The following is a 21,367-nucleotide window of genomic DNA, read 5'->3' on the forward strand; positions in this document are numbered from 1 at the left end:
CATCTTTTACCTCGCCTAAACTCTGTGCTCATTTCACCATGGAAAAGCATACAAAACGTAGCATTTAAGCATTTATGAAGATTTCACAACTGCAACACTGAATTAGCATAATATCCAACGAGAAAAACGTGAACGAAATGCATTAAGCATTTAAGCTACCAATCCAAAAATTCAAAATTTATAAGAAGATCAACAAAATTTTCTAACTCTTCTTTTCCCCTCCATCCTTTTTTGCTTTCTTAGCAGAGGTTTCCTGCGAATACAGGAAAGTTCCCAATATGGCAATGGCAGATCCAAGTGCATTCAAAGGCCTAACTGGATTCCTAAACACCAAAACGGTGGACACAATAACCACCACCCTCTTCATAGTGTTTCCAACAGAAAATGTGAGTGGGCTGATCTCATCAAGAGCCTCGTAAGACAATTGGTTATAAAGATGGTAAAAGACACCTGATAACAACACCCACAAATAAAAGGTGGATGATTTTCCTACAGCTTCAATTGCTTTGTGATACCCTTGAATCCATTGAGACCCTTCAACAAAAACAGCAACCGGAAACAGATAGATCAATGAGATTATACTTATCCAACCATACAAGTTCAAGCCATTCACTTCCTTGAAGTTTTGCAAACTTCTCTTTGAATATATGTTCCTTAAAACAAAACCAACGTTGCTAATCATAGCACCCCACAAGCCTTGAAAATTGAATGAGACTTCAGTGACAGCAGCAAGAGAACAACCGAAAACAATGGGGAGGATAGAGAGCCAAACGGATAAAGGATAGGAGTCACCAAGAAAAGATGAGAACACAACAGAGAAAACAGGCTCTGCTGATTTAATAACGGGAGTGAAGGAAACAGCCACTTTAGAGAATGAAACGCATGCTGATATGTGACCTATAGTATGAAACAAGGCAGGTCCAAGGAGAGCAAAAATAAATTCCTTCGACATTTTTGGGCATGGTTGCAGTTTGGAAGACCAAAGAATAAGCATCCAAATAGACCCAAGAAAGAGCTGAAAAGATGCAAGAAACCATGGAAATGGAAAGACATTCAAGGCCTTCTTATTGTAAATGTTAAAGACGATGTTTTGAAAGTACCAGAAGCCAAACACAAGCGCAAGCTGGAGAGTCTTGTTCTTCTTTGAAACCACATCGCCTTCTCCTTCTGCACCTGGGTTTGGTTCAGATGCTGCTGCTTTTACGATAAGAGATCTCGAAGACCCAGCAGGGAATTCGAAGATTCTGTCAAGATGGGTAGTATTGGCGCTTGAATCTCGGATCTGGGGAATGAATCTTGAAGAGAAACGAAGTGGATAACCATGGAATTTAGAAACCTAGGAGATTTTGGACTTGTTGAGGAGAGAAGATGAATACTGTTGGTGGGTTCTGGTGGAAAGACTTGAATTTTGAAGGAGTGAAGAAGCATTTACGGGGTATTGGCGGCTGGATTTGAATAAGGTGACAGGAGAGTACGAGGAAGGGAGATTCAAAGTAAACATTCGTATTTGTCGTAGCTTTTTGGAGAGACAGAGAAAGACAGATATAAGGGAATCTGCAAGTGAAAAATTAAAAAGGAGGACTCTCAAAGATTTGGGAAGATTTTCCAGAGGCAAGCGAATAAATCCCAACAAACAGAGATCCCAAACCCATGAGCTGAGCATATGCTTGTACCAGTTACTTCTCTTCCCAACCAAAAAAAAACGAAAGATAGGTATTTACACCATGTTTTTAACTAGGTACACCCACATAAAGATAGCCAATTGGTGTTTTTTTTATGATTTTGTCAAATCTGAACCCGACAATGTTTCCTGCTTTCCTCTACCTCTGTCAAGTTTGCCGGATTCCTCTGTCCAATAGGGTATACTTAGTTAGATGATGAATGTAAATAGTGTTAATCAAAACAAAACTCATCATCCTTGCAAGTAAAAGGCTAAAAAGAACGTACAGCCCCTGCATTTTAAGTTGTTTTTTTTTTTTCCAAATGACACCCTCACATTTCATTTTTACTAGCTAAAACCGACCGCGAACTCCCTTATCAAAAATATACCCATCAATTCAATCATGAAAAGCAACAAACATGACATAAATTTCAAATATGTTCAGGTGATCATCATACTCATATTTATTAAAATTTCTATGTAATGCTATGATTTATGTTCCACAACTTGGATAACCTAGGTGATGTGGGAATATAAGATAAAAGGTCATACACTCACTTATAAGTGGTCTTTTCCTAGGCGTAAGTATCATTAGTGAGATGGTCCAGGAAGAACAAAATCTTGCAGCCCCGATATATTTATGGGAATCGGTAAACCCAAATCGAACAATATCTTTGATGTGAGAAAGACTGAGATTTTCAACAGATAAATAAACAAATTATCATTTATATTTATGCCATAAAAGCTCCTTGTCGTACAATAATTTGTGAGAAATTTTGTAACGTCTTATTAAAAAGTTAATTAGGTATGAACACTCACGTGAAAAGGGTTTGTTAGATTTAGAAAACTTCCAAACCTCATATTTGAATTTGGTTCGTTTTCGTTTTGATAACCTCGACTACATCGCCCAAAAATCTCTATAAATATAAACTCTTGATCATAACTTCGGAGAGAAAAGAGAGAAATAAAATATGCTTATGAGTTCTATTTATTTAGAGAGAAAAAAAAGGTTAGGTTGAGATTGGATAGTTATTCTTGGTGTATTTCTTTGGTAAACTATTCATAGATGTTCTGTTGTTAAAGTTATTTTTATGTCGCGATTGATTTATTTGGATTTGGATTCTCTTTTGGAGTGTATATGATTGAAGCATATATGATGAAAATTCACAAATGTTTAGATGTAAATCTCTTCCGCGATATATCCTAACCCATAGATATGGTGAATTGAATATGGGGATCACCATATTTATAGGTTAGGATGTATCGTGCGAAGAGACAACTTATTCTAACAATTTTGTGTAATTTTTTTAGGTTTGCTTCACACATTTGAATCGACTCCGAAGTTATTGATCAACCCTAACAATTTTAGACAACCCAAGAGCCAACGCCCCGCTCAGTCTCTCCTCTTTGCTGCACCCTTGTCGAATGTCTATTCTTCCGGTATTTCCCTATATTCTTCCTCAAAACCTCCGCCATTACCGTAAATCGTGATCAAGCTTTGCCTTTTTGCTCGTCAGTGCGTCTGTGTACACATTCACTCATGTGGCAATTTAGGTTTTTGGATTTTAGGGTTTGACCTGTTTGATTAATGATCAAATGTACCAATATAAGAACAAAATATTCGATCTTAGAAATACAATTATGTTGATGTTTTACCAGTATATTTATCATGCTTGGTTTTGACATTTTTTTTAAGCTTAATTCTGCAGATATTTTTCAGACTTAATTTTTTTTGTAAGGCAGAAGAAAAGAGTCGAAATTTGTTTTTTTTAATGCATCTGCTCGTATAAATAATTTATCTACTTGTAGCTGGACTAAAATATGGCACATATATGCTGCTTATGATTATATAATTGTTCTTTGTTGGACTCTTTGGGATGCAAACCTTTAGTTAAATTTAATATGGTTTTAGACTTATTGGTCTGTCCTTAAAATCTGCCCAATTCTTATTGTTAGTTACTTTAGCCAAGATTCTTACCGGGCATTTGGTTCATAATTGTCTGAGATGAGCATGAGATGAGGATGAGATAAGTGTGAGATGAGTATAAGATGAGCATAATCATATTTGGTATAATATAAAGAGTGAGCATGAGTGTAAGAATATTAATAATACAATTTCCACATTAATCTTTTTTCTTTTTAGAAAATAAAACAATATTTATAACAAGGGTAAAATAGTCTTTTACACATCAAAATTTATTCTCCCTTGTGGAGAATAGATGGTGAAATGAGATTGAGATTCTACCATCCAAAACTCAATCAAAGAAGAGAATATATAATCTCATCTTCATTCCCTTCAAAACACCAATCAAATGCCGCGTTAATCTTTCAGATTGTGCATTAATATTTGTATCAACATCCGTATGGCACCTAACCCTTTTTGTGCCTAAGAAGATGTGGACCCAGAATTTCATGGCTATTGAGATGCAGGTTTTGATACTTGGATCCCAACACAAACCTGAGTACTGAATATTTTACTTAAACGGGGGTGGTCCTTAACTCTTTTACTTAAACAGGTTTTGATATTTGGTGTTTCAGGGCAGAGGAAATTATGAAGACAGAACTGAAATACTTGGTCTTATTGTAAATCTCATAGGAGGCAAAGCCCCAGCATGGAGGTTGAAGTTGCGTACATAAAAATATTATCTTCAAGCAGTGATGGTTTAAGAGATATATATATATATAGATATATTTGACGGATCGAGTTTTAACACAAGAGGGGGGGTGAATTGTGTCCCCAAATTCCAATTGGAATCCCTTTTTCAATTTAAACAAATTAATGGCAATTAACAAGTAGCACACAAATTTGGACTCTAATGACTTTCCTAATCAATATTCAATCCAATGCAAGATGTGATACAATATAGTGAATGACCAAATATCAAATAATCAAGAATTGCACAAAACAGATTTTCAAGCAACACACTGCACACAGATTTTTCAACTCAGATTTTACCTATCAAATGATGTCAAAATGCAACGAAATTTTATATGCAATGTCACAACACCTTAATAAACACTATATCAAAATTTCAGATCAAAATTCAAAGTTTAAGGCAGTCTGCTAATCTCGGACAGATTAGGGTTTTGAAAATCCTGCAGTTTGAAACAAGTAGTAAATATAAACAAGTAAACAAAGAAATCAACACAGCGATTTATAGTAGTTCGGAGACCCTTCTCCTACGTCTACTACCTAGATTCACCAACCTAGGATTTTCAACCTCCACTAAGGATGTGGTTTTCTCAAGAGCTCCACAAAACTCACAAGGGTTTTTAGGTCACCCTTGAAACTAAAGATTTCAAGACAATCTTCAAACTTTACAACCAAGGGTTTCTAAGAACTCCCTCAAACTTCAATGTTTGTAATATGCCCTAACAAAGGGACTTTAAGTGAACAACTTTCAATAACAACAATCACACACTCACGGGTAGGATTTTCAAGTAGGTAAGGTGAGGTGATTTTGGGAGAAATAACACCTTGAGCTCAAGTGAAAGCACCCTCTCTTTGCAGCAGCAAAATGGTGAGAAGGCCTTGAGTAGTGGCTCAAGAAGAAGCTGGGATTTTAGTAGACAATGGATGCTTGAATGTTTGAAAGCTTTGAACAAAGTTCTCTCTTGATTGCAAATGCTTCTCCAAGTTGTATGAAAGGGAAGATCCTCTTTTAAAGGCAATTCTCTCCTATGCTTGTAGCCATTGGATCAAACTTCAAGAGTTGATCTCTATCATCCATTGCAGCTCCTAATCTTGGTCATTGATGATTTGAGCAAACAAATCTCCACCATAGAGCATATAGACGTTGCACATGCTCCTTTTTTTAAGTCAAAAATTGCAAGCAAGAAAGTTGTCTTATGCACAACCATTTGATCAATGTATGTCTTCAAATCTTGACCATTCAAACTCTCTTTAATTCTCAGCCATGGATGTAGATTGTACTATGCCATCTTGTCCCTTCATTTTGAATCAAAGACTTCAAAAGTGATCCCTTAGTCAAGGATCTTGTTTGATTGCACCAACATAACTTTCTTGATAGCACATGTCTTGAGTGAAAATGTCAAGGATCTTGTTTGATTGCACCAACCTAACTTTCTTGGTAGCACATGTCTTGAGTGAAAATGTCAAACAAGAATATATCACTAATGATAGAGAGGACAAGGTTTGTCTCATATGATTGAAAAGAGTTGTATCTCCATGAAGACCACAACCAATAGCCTCAATGTTTGATTCATTCAACTTGATTAAGTGCCTTAGTGGAAAGTTGGCAAATATAGGATTTTTCATAGTTTCCTAGAGCTCCAAGCTCATTCTTAGAAACTGGACTTCGACCACTCTTGAACATACTGAATTCTGAGCCATATGAGACCACAATGATGATTAACCTACAAGGAAATAGGAGGTAGAACTCCCCAATTGCATGTAAGCTCAAAGAGCTTCATATAGAGCGCATAGGTTAATTATATTAGAAAAACAACCCAGAAAATTCATATTACTGCATGATAAATCATTTTATATGTATTAGAATGTCCATGTAAAATTTCATAACAATCGGAAATCGTTTGGTCACTCAACCAAGCAATTTGATCACTAATAGTGAAACCGATAAATTCTAAGTGTAAATTCAAAGTCATTTTGAAAACTCAGTGTAAATGACATTTTCTCTTGAACTTTACTAAATCAAATATGTTCATAGTGATGAAACTAAGATTCACACGAAATTTCATTTAAATCGGAGTTCATTTGGTTCACCACGTTCACAAAGAACACATATGCACAAAATTAGGTAAAACCTAGTTTTGGCGGAATTTAAGCATATGACCAAATATATATGTGATGCACTTAATTTCTCATGATTATAGTCCTAGAACATATATTAAACCTTCATGTATATGTGATTCAAGTTTCAAGTCATTTGGACCTAAGTTGGTTAAGATATGATAATTGGAAAATTGATGCTCTAACTTAGTCCATGTATGTTTGTTTTCAAAACTTAATTTCCAGCACTATCTAAAAAATATATAGTCATTTAAATTCAATTCATATAAATCAAATATTGCTTTAATGTTTCATTATGATTTATAAATGATTTAATATCATCAAAATTAGACATATAGGACCATAGGTCCAACAATCTCCCCCTTTTTGATGATTACAAAACATGCATGATATAAATGTCTATTTGATTGTAATTGAATTTAATATCAATTCAAAGTGCATTAAAAAAGTTTAATGATATCAATTTAAAACAATTTTAAAACTCATATACAACTTTAGTTAAGTAAGCTTAGCTCCCCCTTACTTTAACATCTATTCTCTCCCAATCATGGCATATACACTCCCCCTTAAGTTATGCCTATATATGCATTTTGGTAAATGATTTTAATGCAATTTATCATCATGTCTCTCCCCCTTTTTGTAATAATTCAAAAAGTGGAGAACTAAGGGGTTGATGCAAGTTTTGTAAAAGATTTATAAGCATTTTTGAGATTTTATCACAAAAGTGATTTAAGACCATAAACATTCTTCAAATAATATCAAAACTAGTTCTCATCAACAAATGGCAACACACCAATTGAACTAATAGAACCTAAGTGACCCAATTTGGAGCCTATCACACTAAGTGACCCATGGCCTCCTAATGACACTAGGTTACTCCCCCTTCAATCATGCATACCAATTTATATATTTAGCTTATAAGCACATATCACCAAGAAAATATAATAAGCATTCAAGTAATATGCACTCAAGGTGCTTCACACAAACCCAATGCATTTCTTAGTTTTATGAATCTATCCTTAGCTAAAGGTTTAGTGAACAAATCGGCAATATTATGTTCCCCTTCTACATGTTCAAGCACAATGCTCTTTTTAGCAACATGATCTCTAATGAAATGATGTCTAATGTCTATATGCTTAGCTTTACCATGATATCTAGGATTCTTAGACAAATGTATGACACTTATGTTATCACAAAGAATTGGAATGTTTGAAAATTCCATATTAAAATCAAGCATTTGTTGTTTAATCCAAAGCAATTGGCAAGTACAACTACCAATAGCCATATATTCGGCTTCGGTAGTGCTCAAAGCAACACATGTTTGCTTCTTGGAGAACCAAGATATGAGCATATTTCCTAGGTATTGACAAGTACCACTAGTACTTTTCCTATTTATTTTGCAACCCGCAAAGTCGGCATCTACAAATGAATGCAAGTCAAATGAAGATTTCTTATCATACCACAACCCTAGGGAAGGTGTGTCCTTTAAGTACCTAAGAATCTTCTTTATGGCCATGAGATGTGTTTGCTTAGGATTAGATTGAAATCTTGCACACATGCAAACACTAAACATAATATCGGGCCTAGATGCGGTCAAGTAAAGTAAACTACCAATCATTGACCTATATCTCTTTTGATCAACATCATTACCATCTAGGTCGGGTTCTAATTTGGTTCCCACTCCCATAGGTGTGGATGAACCTTTAGAAATATCCATGCCAAACCTTTTTAATATCTCATTTGTATACTTAGTTTGACTAATGTGAGTGCCAAGTGGGGTTTGTTTAATTTGTAAACCTAGAAAGTAAGTCAACTCACCCATCATACTCATTTCAAATTCATTCTTCATGCATAATGCAAAATCTTCACACATAGATTCTAATGTAGCACCAAACACAATATCATCAACATATATTTGCACAATTAGCATATCAAGACCTTTGTATTTAATAAACAAAGTATCATCAATACTACCACATTGAAAACCATTTTCAAGCAAGAACTTAGACAATCTTTCATACCAAGCTCTAGGAGCTTGTTTTAAACCATATAAAGCCTTGTCTAGTTTGTAAACATGGTTTGGAAATTTCTTACTTTCAAATCCGGGAGGTTGTTTAACATAAACTTCCTCATTTATCACACCATTTAAAAATGCACTTTTCACATCCATTTGAAAAAGTTTGATATTTTTGTAACATGCAAATGCAAGCAATAATCTAATAGCCTCTAACCTTGCAACCGGTGCAAAGGTTTCATCAAAGTCAATACCCTCTTCTTGGCAATATCCTTGGGCCACTAATCTAGCTTTGTTCCTAGTTACATTACCATTTTCATCCATCTTATTCCTATAGACCCATTTTGTTCCTATAATGGTGTGGTCTTTAGGTTTAGGACAAAGAGTCCAAACCTTACTTCTCTCAAATTGTTCTAATTCCTCTTGCATGGCATACACCCAATCATCATCATGCAAAGCATCACGTACATTTTTAGGCTCTACTAAAGAAAGCATGACAAAAGAGTTTAAAGGATTAGAATTAACCGTAGAGTCCCTTTTGGCTCTTAGTTGCCTTCCTTGATGCAAGTCTCCAATAATTAGTTCTTTTGGATGAGACTTCATCACCTTGTATTTGTGAACACCCGGTTGTTCCATAGCATTTTCAGCTTCTTTTGGTTCTTCATTTCCCTCGGGTTCACCTTCACTTTCTTCATTTGGTGGTGTTTCTTCATTTGAGATATTCATCTCCCTTAAGTTCTCCACCAAAGGGACATCATCTTCATCTTCTTCTAGCAATTGTACTCCATGTGTACCTTCATTTTTGTGCTTCAAAGGATGTTCCAAACCTGAAAATTTATTTTCTACACGCACATTTGGAGCAAGTGTGGTCATATCATCGAATTTAACATTTACACTTTCTTCCACAATTTTAGTTCTAGAGTTAAATACTCTATATGCTTTAGATGATGATGAATATCCTAAAAATATTCCAATGTCACTCTTTGCATCAAATTTATCCAAATTGTCTTTGGTATTTAAAATAAAACATTTAGCACCAAAAACCTTAAAGTAATCTACTTTAGGTTTCTTGCCATACAAGAGTTCATAAGGAGTTTTCTTTAATCCTTTTCTAATGCTAAGTCTATTACTCACATAACATGCATTACTAGTAGCTTCGGCCCAAAAATATTTAGGAAGATTATATTCTAGAAGCATGGTTCTTCCTAGTTCTTGTAAAGTTCTATTCTTCCTTTCTACAACCCCATTTTGTTGAGGTGTCCTAGGAGCACTAAACTCATGTTTAATACCAAAAGAAGCACACAAAGAATCAAAATTAGCATTTTCAAATTCACCTCCATGGTCACTTCTAATTTTTGAAACTTTTAAGTTATGCTCATTTTGCAATCTCCTAAGTAAGTTTTCAAAAGCATGCAATGCATCACTTTTATGCACAAGAAACAAACACCATGTAAATCTAGTATAATCATCCACAATAACAAATGCATAGTATTTTCCACCTAGACTCCTAACTCTACTAGGACCAAATAAATCCATATGTAACAATTCTAGAGGCCTAGAAGTACTAATATCAAGTTTAGGCTTAAAAGACTCTTTAGTTTGTTTACCCCTAACACAAACATCACAAACATGCTCAACATTGAAATTTAACTTAGGCAATCCTCTAATAAGTTCATTGGCACACAACTTTTTCAATGTAGACATTCCGATATGACCTAATCTTCTATGCCAATGCAAAGCATCATCATTCTTAGCAAGCAAGCAAGATATTTTAGAATTTTTCATAGCATCAAAATGCATTACATACATATCACCACTTCTACTTCCTAATTTCACAACATTACCATAAACATCAAACACATAACATTTATCATTTTTGAAAAGAATATCAAAGCCTTTATCGGCTAAATGACTAACACTCAATAAATTAAAAGATAAATTTTCAACCAATCTTACTTCACTAAGGGAGAAAGAAGAGTTACCTATGGATCCCAAGCCTTGGATCTTACCTTTGACCTTGTCTCCAAAGGTCACAAATCCTCCATTCTTATTTGCTTCAAAGGATGTGAATAATGAAGCATCTCCCGTCATGTGTCTAGAACAACCACTATCCAAATACCATTTGCATGATTCGGATTTGGATTTTAAGCACACCTAGATAAACACATGTTTAATATACCTTAGGTATCCAAACTTTGGATCCTTTGGGGTTAGTAGCAATAAAGGCATATGCATCAATTTTGAAAGTTCTCATCACATATGCTTTCTTTTCAAAGTCATTCAACCCTTTAGGCACCCAAACCTTCTTCACATAAATTTTTCTCTTCCTAGGTGTAGTTCCCTTAGGAACATTAGCCTTACCCTTGGGGTAGGTACCATTTTTGTTCACATTGACCGTGACCTCCTTAGCCTCTAGGGTGTCCTTAAGTTTCATAGGATCATATCCTAATCCACTCTTGTCAAGATAATGTCTTTGAGATGCAAGAAGTTCATCCAATTTAGAAGAACTCATAGAAAATTTTGAAAATTGTTTTTCAAGCATATTGTATTTCTCATTGGCCATATCAAGCTCTTTTTGTAGAGAAGAAGAGTTAGGCATAATAATGCACTCATGATCATCCCATGTATCCAACTCACCTTCTAGCTCATGAATCCTAGCATGCAAAGCATCTAAGTCATGTGAATTGCTAGATGATGCAATGTTACTAGAATTAACACATGTTTTCAATTGATTTTTTAAATCCTCATTTTCTTGAACTAATGCATCAAGTGAAAAACATACATCATCATATTTAGATTTCAAATCACAACACTCATTTAGATGCATTTTTTCTACTTTAGAAAGTCTACTAACTTCTTTCTTAGCATGCTTGTGTTTATGCATCAATTTCTCATAAGCAATATAAAGTTCATCATAAACACAAGAGAGCTCATCATAAGAAGGTTTAGAAGATGTTACCATCTCATCCGAATTTGATGAGGACACTTCCTCTTCCTCATTTGCCATGAGACACAAGTTGGCTTGGAGTTCCTCTTCACTATCACTTGAAGATGATGATGAAGAATCATCCCAAGTGGCCTTGAATGCCTTCTTCTCCTTCTTCCCTTTGTCCTTCTTCTTCTCTTTCTCTCTATATTCCTTATGCTTCTTCTTTTGAAGCTTAGGGCAATCGGCCATAAAGTGACCTACTTTGCCACACTTAAAGCAAGTACTCTTTTCTTTCTCTATCTCCTCTCTCTTTTCTTTAAAAGCCTTTCTATTCTTGAATCCTCCACGTTTGTTCATCTTCAAGAACTTCTTGAAATGCTTAGCTAATAGGGCTGCCCCTATTTCACTATCATCATCACTAGAATCCGAACTAGTGTCACTATTGATCCTAAGAGCTAAGCCATTTTTCTTAGGTGGTGCATCTTCCTCATCTAATCTTGACATCTCCAACTCATGTGTCATTAGACTTCCTATTAATTCCTCTATCTTAAGCTTCCTAAGGTCTTTAACCTCTTTAATGGCTACTACCTTATCTTTCCAAATCCTAGGTAAACTCCTAAGGATCTTTTGGACCTTATCAACTTCCTCATATGGTTTGTTCAAAGCTTCTAATTCATTACATATGCAAGTAAGTCTAGAAAACATCTCCCTAATGCTCTCACCCTTCTTCATTCTAAAGGTCTCAAACTCGGTGACTAGCATGTTTATCTTAGAGTCCTTCACTTGACTTGTTCCTTCATGCTTCAACTCTAACATATCCCAAATCTCTTTTGCACTCTTACATTGAGCTATGTAATCAAATTCACTCCTAATAAGTGCAATGTGCAAAGTGTTGATTGCCTTATTATTTAGGCTAAGTAATCTCTTATCTTCCTTAGTAAACTCACTCTTTTCCTTATCTACCATCTCATCACCCAAAAGTTTCCTAGGAACATAAGGACCATTCTCTACAACTTCCCACAAATCATAATCAATGGAATTTATAAAAATTTTCATCCTATTTTTCCAAAAACCGTATTGCAAGCCATTGAAAAATGGTGGTCTATTCATGGATAGGCCTTCGGCCTCACCATAAGAATTAATATTTGCCATAAATATGCCAAATAGGATATAACTCCTAGTTTTAGCTAACCTGCTCCGATACCAATTGACGGATCGAGTTTTAACACAAGAGGGGGGGTGAATTGTGTCCCCAAATTCCAATTGGAATCCCTTTTTCAATTTAAACAAATTAATGGCAATTAACAAGTAGCACACAAATTTGGACTCTAATGACTTTCCTAATCAATATTCAATCCAATGCAAGATGTGATACAATATAGTGAATGACCAAATATCAAATAATCAAGAATTGCACAAAACAGATTTTCAAGCAACACACTGCACACAGATTTTTCAACTCAGATTTTACCTATCAAATGATGTCAAAATGCAACGAAATTTTATATGCAATGTCACAACACCTTAATAAACACTATATCAAAATTTCAGATCAAAATTCAAAGTTTAAGGCAGTCTGCTAATCTCGGACAGATTAGGGTTTTGAAAATCCTGCAGTTTGAAACAAGTAGTAAATATAAACAAGTAAACAAAGAAATCAACACAGCGATTTATAGTAGTTCGGAGACCCTTCTCCTACGTCTACTACCTAGATTCACCAACCTAGGATTTTCAACCTCCACTAAGGATGTGGTTTTCTCAAGAGCTCCACAAAACTCACAAGGGTTTTTAGGTCACCCTTGAAACTAAAGATTTCAAGACAATCTTCAAACTTTACAACCAAGGGTTTCTAAGAACTCCCTCAAACTTCAATGTTTGTAATATGCCCTAACAAAGGGACTTTAAGTGAACAACTTTCAATAACAACAATCACACACTCACGGGTAGGATTTTCAAGTAGGTAAGGTGAGGTGATTTTGGGAGAAATAACACCTTGAGCTCAAGTGAAAGCACCCTCTCTTTGCAGCAGCAAAATGGTGAGAAGGCCTTGAGTAGTGGCTCAAGAAGAAGCTGAGATTTTAGTAGACAATGGATGCTTGAATGTTTGAAAGCTTTGAACAAAGTTCTCTCTTGATTGCAAATGCTTCTCCAAGTTGTATGAAAGGGAAGATCCTCTTTTAAAGGCAATTCTCTCCTATGCTTGTAGCCATTGGATCAAACTTCAAGAGTTGATCTCTACCATCCATTGCAGCTCCTAATCTTGGTCATTGATGATTTGAGCAAACAAATCTCCACCATAGAGCATATAGACGTTGCACATGCTCCTTTTTTTAAGTCAAAAATTGCAAGCAAGAAAGTTGTCTTATGCACAACCATTTGATCAATGTATGTCTTCAAATCTTGACCATTCAAACTCTCTTTAATTCTCAGCCATGGATGTAGATTGTACTATGCCATCTTGTCCCTTCATTTTGAATCAAAGACTTCAAAAGTGATCCCTTAGTCAAGGATCTTGTTTGATTGCACCAACATAACTTTCTTGATAGCACATGTCTTGAGTGAAAATGTCAAGGATATTGTTTGATTGCACCAACCTAACTTTCTTGGTAGCACATGTCTTGAGTGAAAATGTCAAACAAGAATATATCACTAATGATAGAGAGGACAAGGTTTGTCTCATATGATTGAAAAGAGTTGTATCTCCATGAAGACCACAACCAATAGCCTCAATGTTTGATTCATTCAACTTGATTAAGTGCCTTAGTGGAAAGTTGGCAAATATAGGATTTTTCATAGTTTCCTAGAGCTCCAAGCTCATTCTTAGAAACTGGACTTCGACCACTCTTGAACATACTGAATTCTGAGCCATATGAGACCACAATGATGATTAACCTACAAGGAAATAGGAGGTAGAACTCCCCAATTGCATGTAAGCTCAAAGAGCTTCATATAGAGCGCATAGGTTAATTATATTAGAAAAACAACCCAGAAAATTCATATTACTGCATGATAAATCATTTTATATGTATTAGAATGTCCATGTAAAATTTCATAACAATCGGAAATCGTTTGGTCACTCAACCAAGCAATTTGATCACTAATAGTGAAACCGATAAATTCTAAGTGTAAATTCAAAGTCATTTTGAAAACTCAGTGTAAATGACCTTTTCTCTTGAACTTTACTAAATCAAATATGTTCATAGTGATGAAACTAAGATTCACACGAAATTTCATTTAAATCGGAGTTCATTTGGTTCACCACGTTCACAAAGAACACATATGCACAAAATTAGGTAAAACCTAGTTTTGGCGGAATTTAAGCATATGTCCAAATATATATGTGATGCACTTAATTTCTCATGATTATAGTCCTAGAACATATATTAAACCTTCATGTATATGTGATTCAAGTTTCAAGTCATTTGGACCTAAGTTGGTTAAGATATGATAATTGGAAAATTGATGCTCTACCTTAGTCCATGTATGTTTGTTTTCAAAACTTAATTTCCAGCACTATCTAAAAAATATATAGTCATTTAAATTCAATTCATATAAATCAAATATTGCTTTAATGTTTCATTATGATTTATAAATGATTTAATATCATCAAAATTAGACATATAGGACCATAGGTCCAACAATATTATTTATGTTCGGGAAGATACATAGAGGTCAAAGAAGAAAGGTTGTTCCATTCTTCACACAGACACATATATGGTCAAGGAGCAGGAAACATTTTCTAGGCATTAAGAAAAGCCGTATTCGCAATTCATTTTCTTACCATATTTGTTGAAGCATATCCAAATTTCACTAAATTGTAAAGTGCCACTGCTATCTGTGTTGCAATTAATTTTGAGGATTTACCTTGAATGCTTTTTCAAGCGGTCGTTGGTAAAGCCTTGCATCATATATATTGCTTATTTTCTGGTTTAATATCTCCTGTTTCATCAATGAAATTAAATGCTTTTAAAATTAACGATAATACTTGAAGGTCGATCGATGCAAAGTCATTGTAGCTAGCGTGAATACTATATATCTTCATGAATCTATATATATATATATATATATATATATATATATATTTACCTTTTTCGAGGATTTGAAGGAAGCCGTATTGCTTCATGATCTCCAAGCCTCTCCGAAAATAATGCGTCGGTTGATTGGGATTATCAAAACACATTCCCTGATTCTTCCATTGATATTGCCAAAAAAGTTGATTGTATTGCTGTGTTGGGGTTACAACTTTGACCAATACATCTCATATTATCTAGTATTTCACCTAATAAATCGTATTATTTATACGAAAAATTGAAGCCAATAAAGTCAGAAGAAAAAGATCACTGGGTCATTTTTATGGTATCAACTCCTTGAATGCTTTACTTACTTTACTCTTTATGGGTATGACAGCTAAGAATGCCACAATGATTTTTGAAAATACTGAAGGGAAAAAGAAGAAGAGAAGAGAATGTTGATAAGTGCTTAAATATGATACATATAATTTATAGTGTATCTATGATTGAGGTTGTTACAAACTGTGAAACGCATAAAATAATATGGAACATATATATACATATTAATAACCACAATAAAAAACAATCATGATAAAAATCCTACCAATGCTAACAAGAAGAGAAACAAACACATAGAAATTAATAACTAAACATGCCAGACGTTAACAAAGGAAGACAAATTGACATACTTACTCATTCTAAACCACAAATTAATACCAATTCATGCTTTGGAGCAATCTATTGGCATGAAGGACACAGTTTTCTTCTGGATATCATAGCCTACCAAGAACCCTATCTGTACAATGTTACCAAAGATCGGAACCTTGTCGGTCGGACCTAATGCTAGGCATACAACTTGATCATTCATTAGCAAGAAAACGTTGTTCGGACTCAATTTCACATCTGCATTTGTGAAATGTGCAGTCAGGGTAGGATACCTAAGAGCAGGAGTATATTGATAGCACAAACTCAACGTTCCGGTGGGGTCAGGAACGCGTTTCGCGGCAACATTTTTAAGAATTTCTGATTCGATTTCGGAGTAGAGACGTGAAGGCAACACTGTAAATGTAGTGCCAGAATCAATAGCAATGTTACCCTCACCAGATATAGGTTTAGTATTTTCTATCCTCTTATTTCCAACACTAATTGCTTCTAGGGTCAAATAGTAGAACACTGGATATAATGCTTGTGAAGTGATGGGAGTCGACACTACCCCCGCCCCTGAAACGATGGCATTGTTGCCAAAATTTAACTTGCTCGTGCTAGTTTCCCAAAGTGGCAACAAACAATACGAAAATTTTCCTGCTATATATTGAGGAACCTAATTGCGGAATGAGAGAAACAGAACCCCCTCCAAGACCAACTATCCCGGTAGCCCTCTCTTTGAACGTTCCAGCATTGTTATGTCCACAACCGAAGATGAGTTTGGGAAACGAGACTGGGAGGCCAGCGGTGGAACCAAAAGTAAGTGTATCTACCGCCAAATTACCGTATGAGTATGAACCATCGTCATATCCAGCATAATACTGGCTATTCTTATACATGTCGCAAGTGCATCCTCGTATAGATTGACATTGTAGTGAGGCGCAAGGGATATTTTCATAAGTAGTTGAAGATTTCGGATCGAAAAGAGGGGCAACTTGCTTGAAACAAGACTTACATGGCGTACACTGTGTCCATATAAGCTCACTTCCAGTATCTAGTATATATAGCTAGAACTTGAAAAGGCGGCGTACCAATCGATATGTTCATTAGGTACTCACCGTGGTCAGGAATTACCATCGACTCTGGGATCTTTGTGGAGAATAGGGACTTAGAAAAGTGGTTGACATGTCTGAGAGAACGAGCAAAGGCTTTTGACAATCGTTCGGTGTGAGTCTCCGATGAGTTGAAGAAGGGAGACTTGGGTGAGTCGCAGTGGATGAGTTCAACACTGAAACCATCACTTTCCGCCTCTGCACAAGAGAAGCCGAGGGAGAGTGCTATAGCACAAGCAACAAAGAAGAGAGGGAGAGTATTCACAATTGCTGCCATGATAATGAGAAACTAAGATTTTGAGAAGATGAGAATGCTGATAGGGATTGATCCATATATGTCTAATGCGAACCCAGTATGATATAGAAAATGAATAATGAGGTACAATGCTTGGATCCACGAAGATATATATCATTTCGAAAATGGTAAGCATTCCAGTGTTTTTCTTTTTTTTTCACACCTATCACAAATGCCGAGATTAATGCACATTATCCATGTGAAATCGTGAGTCCTACATACCATACATGATCCATATAAAATCATATATACTAATGTTCTAGCTACGGTATCTCAGTACGGTTGTACTGATTGTAGCTCTTTCTTTTTCTCCTTTTATACTCGCTTAACTCAAGCTTGGCTTTGACCTGGCGAGCGGCTAAGGGCCAATTGACTTAACTGAATTGAAATCGTAGGTCTCGGATTCTATTCCGTCTGTTAGTGTATAAAGATCTCTGGCTATTCTTTTTCGAATGTTCAAAAAGTTTAGGGTCAATAATGTAAATCATGAAACTTTCGGGAACTTTTGGTTTTCAATATTAGTTCAGGGGCAATTCTTATATAATTAAAATTGAATGTTCATTCTCGCCGACATGGTGTTTTAACCTAGGGATTGCATTAAAGTAATTAGACTATGCCGTATGAAGCAACCGGCTTGAAAAACAATGAAGTCGCCACCAATTGATTTTTAGGATGCAATTGGACATCCATTTTGGTCTACGAGAAAAATGGGTAAGGGGGTCTATTGAGCGTGGGGAAGGTGTTAGGCACCCCACAACTCCCAAAAACGGTTACCTTCAAAAAAAGTTTTCCTATTTGGCTCTACTTTGATTTGAGGAATGATTGTATGTCCCAAATGTTTTAATGAATTTCCCATATGCCCGGAAAATCACGTATTATCAAATGGGTGGAAATGTTCCATTAATGTTAGACCAAGATTTGATTTTAAAAATCTTATTTTTTATGGGTTTTGATAAAAAAGAAGGAAAAAAGGTGCACGGGATCACTACGGCCATTCCCGGCTTGGCCGAAAACGTTTTAAAAAACTCCACTTGAAGTGGTCTTTGATAAAAAAAGGGTGCACGGGATCACTACGGCCATTCCCGGCTTGGCCGAAAACATTTAATAAAAAAAATTCTACTTGAAGTGGTTCTGGATAAAAAGATGCACGGGATCACTACGGCCATTCCCGGCTTGGCCGAAAGCATTTAAAAAATTCCACTTGAAGTGGTTGTTGAAATAAAAAGGTGCACGGGATCACTACGGCCATTCCCGGCTTGGCCGAAAACGTTTTACTTGGTCTTTGATGAAAAAGTCCATATCAGAGTGGGTTTTGATGTTTTGAATGATTTGGAAAAAAGGCTATTTAGATAGGAGCATTGGAATGGGTTTTGATGGTTTTGGAGAAGAGATTTTTGGGAACTTGGTCGATGCACCAAAAAGGCCCACAATCCATGAAAAAGATTCAATTCAAGCCTTACTCACAATTATGTTTTTCATGAGAAAAGAAAGAATCCATTTAAGGCCCATCGGACGGGCCAAATATCTTTAAACCCCCTTTTGGGTCCTTAAATAAATTCTCCTAATCCCTAAAAACATATTCGCTTTCCGGGTCCACGAAATCCAAATGTTTTGGATGAATGCCAATGGAACCCCAATATCTTGAAGGCTCCTTGGTATTCAAAGAAAACATAATGGTTCCGTAAATTAATCTTGGTGTGTTTATTAAAGTGAGACGGCTTAGATTAATTCTAATGACTAACGCGTTGCATTTATTTTCATGGCATTCAAACAATCCTAGCATACATCTAAGCATCATGGCATAGTGTGAGAAATCAAAGTCCTAAGCATGCATTCTAATGCAATCATCATTCACAAAAATCATTTCCTAATGTCTATATGCTTCTAGCACCCTAAAATATTTATGTATGCACTTTTCACTATTTTTACTACACTATTACAAAGTTTACACTTTACAATCATGTACAAAAGACAAATATAAAATGAGAAATACAAATATTATACAACAATTGGTATACTGCCCATGGGACCCTTGGTCAAATCCGGTCCAAATCCTCTAAGCTTGCCCTTCGGCCCAAGTGGGATCAAGCCCGGTCCAAGCCCCAACATCAAACACAAAGAATGGTCAAAAATGGATATCCAAATGTTAATCAAGATTCAATCAATTCAAGCCTACATGATGAGTTTCACACATATGAGCACCATTTTTACGTACACAGTAATTTACCATTAGTTGTTCAGTCACTCATCATCATCATCAGAATCTCAAAAATCAAAGCCAAGCAAGCCGGTTACTACAGATTCTTAGACCAAATTTCAGAACAGGACAAATACTTGATGTTTCCTTTCAATAGCACAAGAGTTTTGGCTGTATACAGTTTATTGTTGCAATCCCAAATTGTTAGAATAACAACAAACGCATGATAATCTTTGCCATACTAACCAGAGTTTTGCATACAAATGCATGATTATACAGACGCATGATAATAATAATAAGAGTTTTCTTGCCTTTTGTCTCCACTATACTAACCAGGACATTACTTGATCAGAAAACAACATGTAAATAGGTTACCTGATAGCAAAAGCTTCCCTGCTTTGGTAATTAGATGGATGGAGCCAAAGAACTTGCTAAGCTCTCCATCAAAAATGGATCCATTTTTCTGCAACTCTTCCTTCTTCTTTATCGTGCGGCGGCTTCTCTCTTTTTCTCTTCTTTCTCCTTTTTTCTTTTCTCTTTTCTTCTCTCTTTTTTTCTTCCCTTTGTGCCGCCTCCCCTTTTCCTAGTTATGTGGCTCCCCCTCTCTCCCACAATCTCTCTTTCTTTTATACCATATCCCTATAAAACCCTATTTCATCCTTTTACCAAAATGTCCCCCCAAACCCTATTTACCTCTCCTTCTCTAAAACCCTCAAGACTTACATTTTTGTCTTTTCCTTATTTTTGTGAAACCCTAATAAAGGAACCACCTTTCTCTCTTAAGGATTTTCTTTTGTTTATTATTTATTTAAATGTACTATTTTTTAGATATTTTCTAGGGTTTAGTTATATTGGGCTTGGGTTGGAATTTTTATGGGCTTATGGTCCAAGAAATAGGCTTTAGGATTTTTTTTGCATGCTTATGGGTCCAAGAAACAGGCTTTGAATTTTTGTGAGATTACGGGCTCCAAAACGGGCTTTTGAATTATTGTTATTATTATTGTATTTTTTAATTTCATTAATTAAATTTTATTTTTTTAATTTTTTATTATTATTTTTTTTTTGGGCCGGACGAAAACCGGGTACTACACCGTAGTAACAGAAAATTAAAGTATTATAGGTCCAGTCTTTTTGGGCTACCCTTGGGTGGCAGGGGTCTGCTGTAGTTTTTACTACAGTAGACCCCGCTGTAGATGTTTTGGATGACAAAATTTTTTTATTTTATTTTAAAAAAATTATAAATGTGTAGTTTATGATCTAACGAACCCAACGATATATTTTTTGTTTGAAACAAAAATCAAATTCATCTTGATCCAGACACCGAATGTTTTGAGTTTATATCCGACGGTCTAAAATTGTTAAGCATTTTTCATGTAGCATATGATTTTTGTTTTGAACAAAAAATATATCGTTGGATTCGTTAGACCATAAACTACACATCTATAATTTTTTCAAAATAAAATAAAAAATTTTTTTGTCTTAAATTGCTATTACAGCGGGGCCTGCCTTAATTTTATTACTGCGAAGCCCTGGCACCTGCTACCCTTGTGTTCAAGAAATTAAGTAGGAACAAACTATGCAAATTAAAGTACTAAATTGTAGAAATGGTATCAATTAACAAATAGAAATACATAAAGGAAAATATATTTATAGCAATATATATATATAGCTTATTTTCAATTTTGTCCTTTGCATTGTTTAATAATAGATTGAATTGGGTGATAATAGACCAAC

At 35.3% G+C, this 21,367-nt stretch overlaps 2 pseudogenes; both read right to left on the reverse strand.

Moving 5' to 3' along the window:
• Nucleotides 1-73: 73 nt before the first annotated feature.
• LOC120016093 lies at nt 74-1,681 on the reverse strand (annotated as a pseudogene).
• Nucleotides 1,682-16,105: 14,424 nt separating this feature from the next.
• LOC119979781 lies at nt 16,106-17,418 on the reverse strand (annotated as a pseudogene).
• Nucleotides 17,419-21,367: the final 3,949 nt, after the last annotated feature.

This window comes from Tripterygium wilfordii, chromosome 15 (genome assembly GCF_013401445.1).
Source record: "Tripterygium wilfordii isolate XIE 37 chromosome 15, ASM1340144v1, whole genome shotgun sequence".
In the NCBI taxonomy this organism is placed as follows: Eukaryota; Viridiplantae; Streptophyta; class Magnoliopsida; order Celastrales; family Celastraceae; genus Tripterygium; species Tripterygium wilfordii.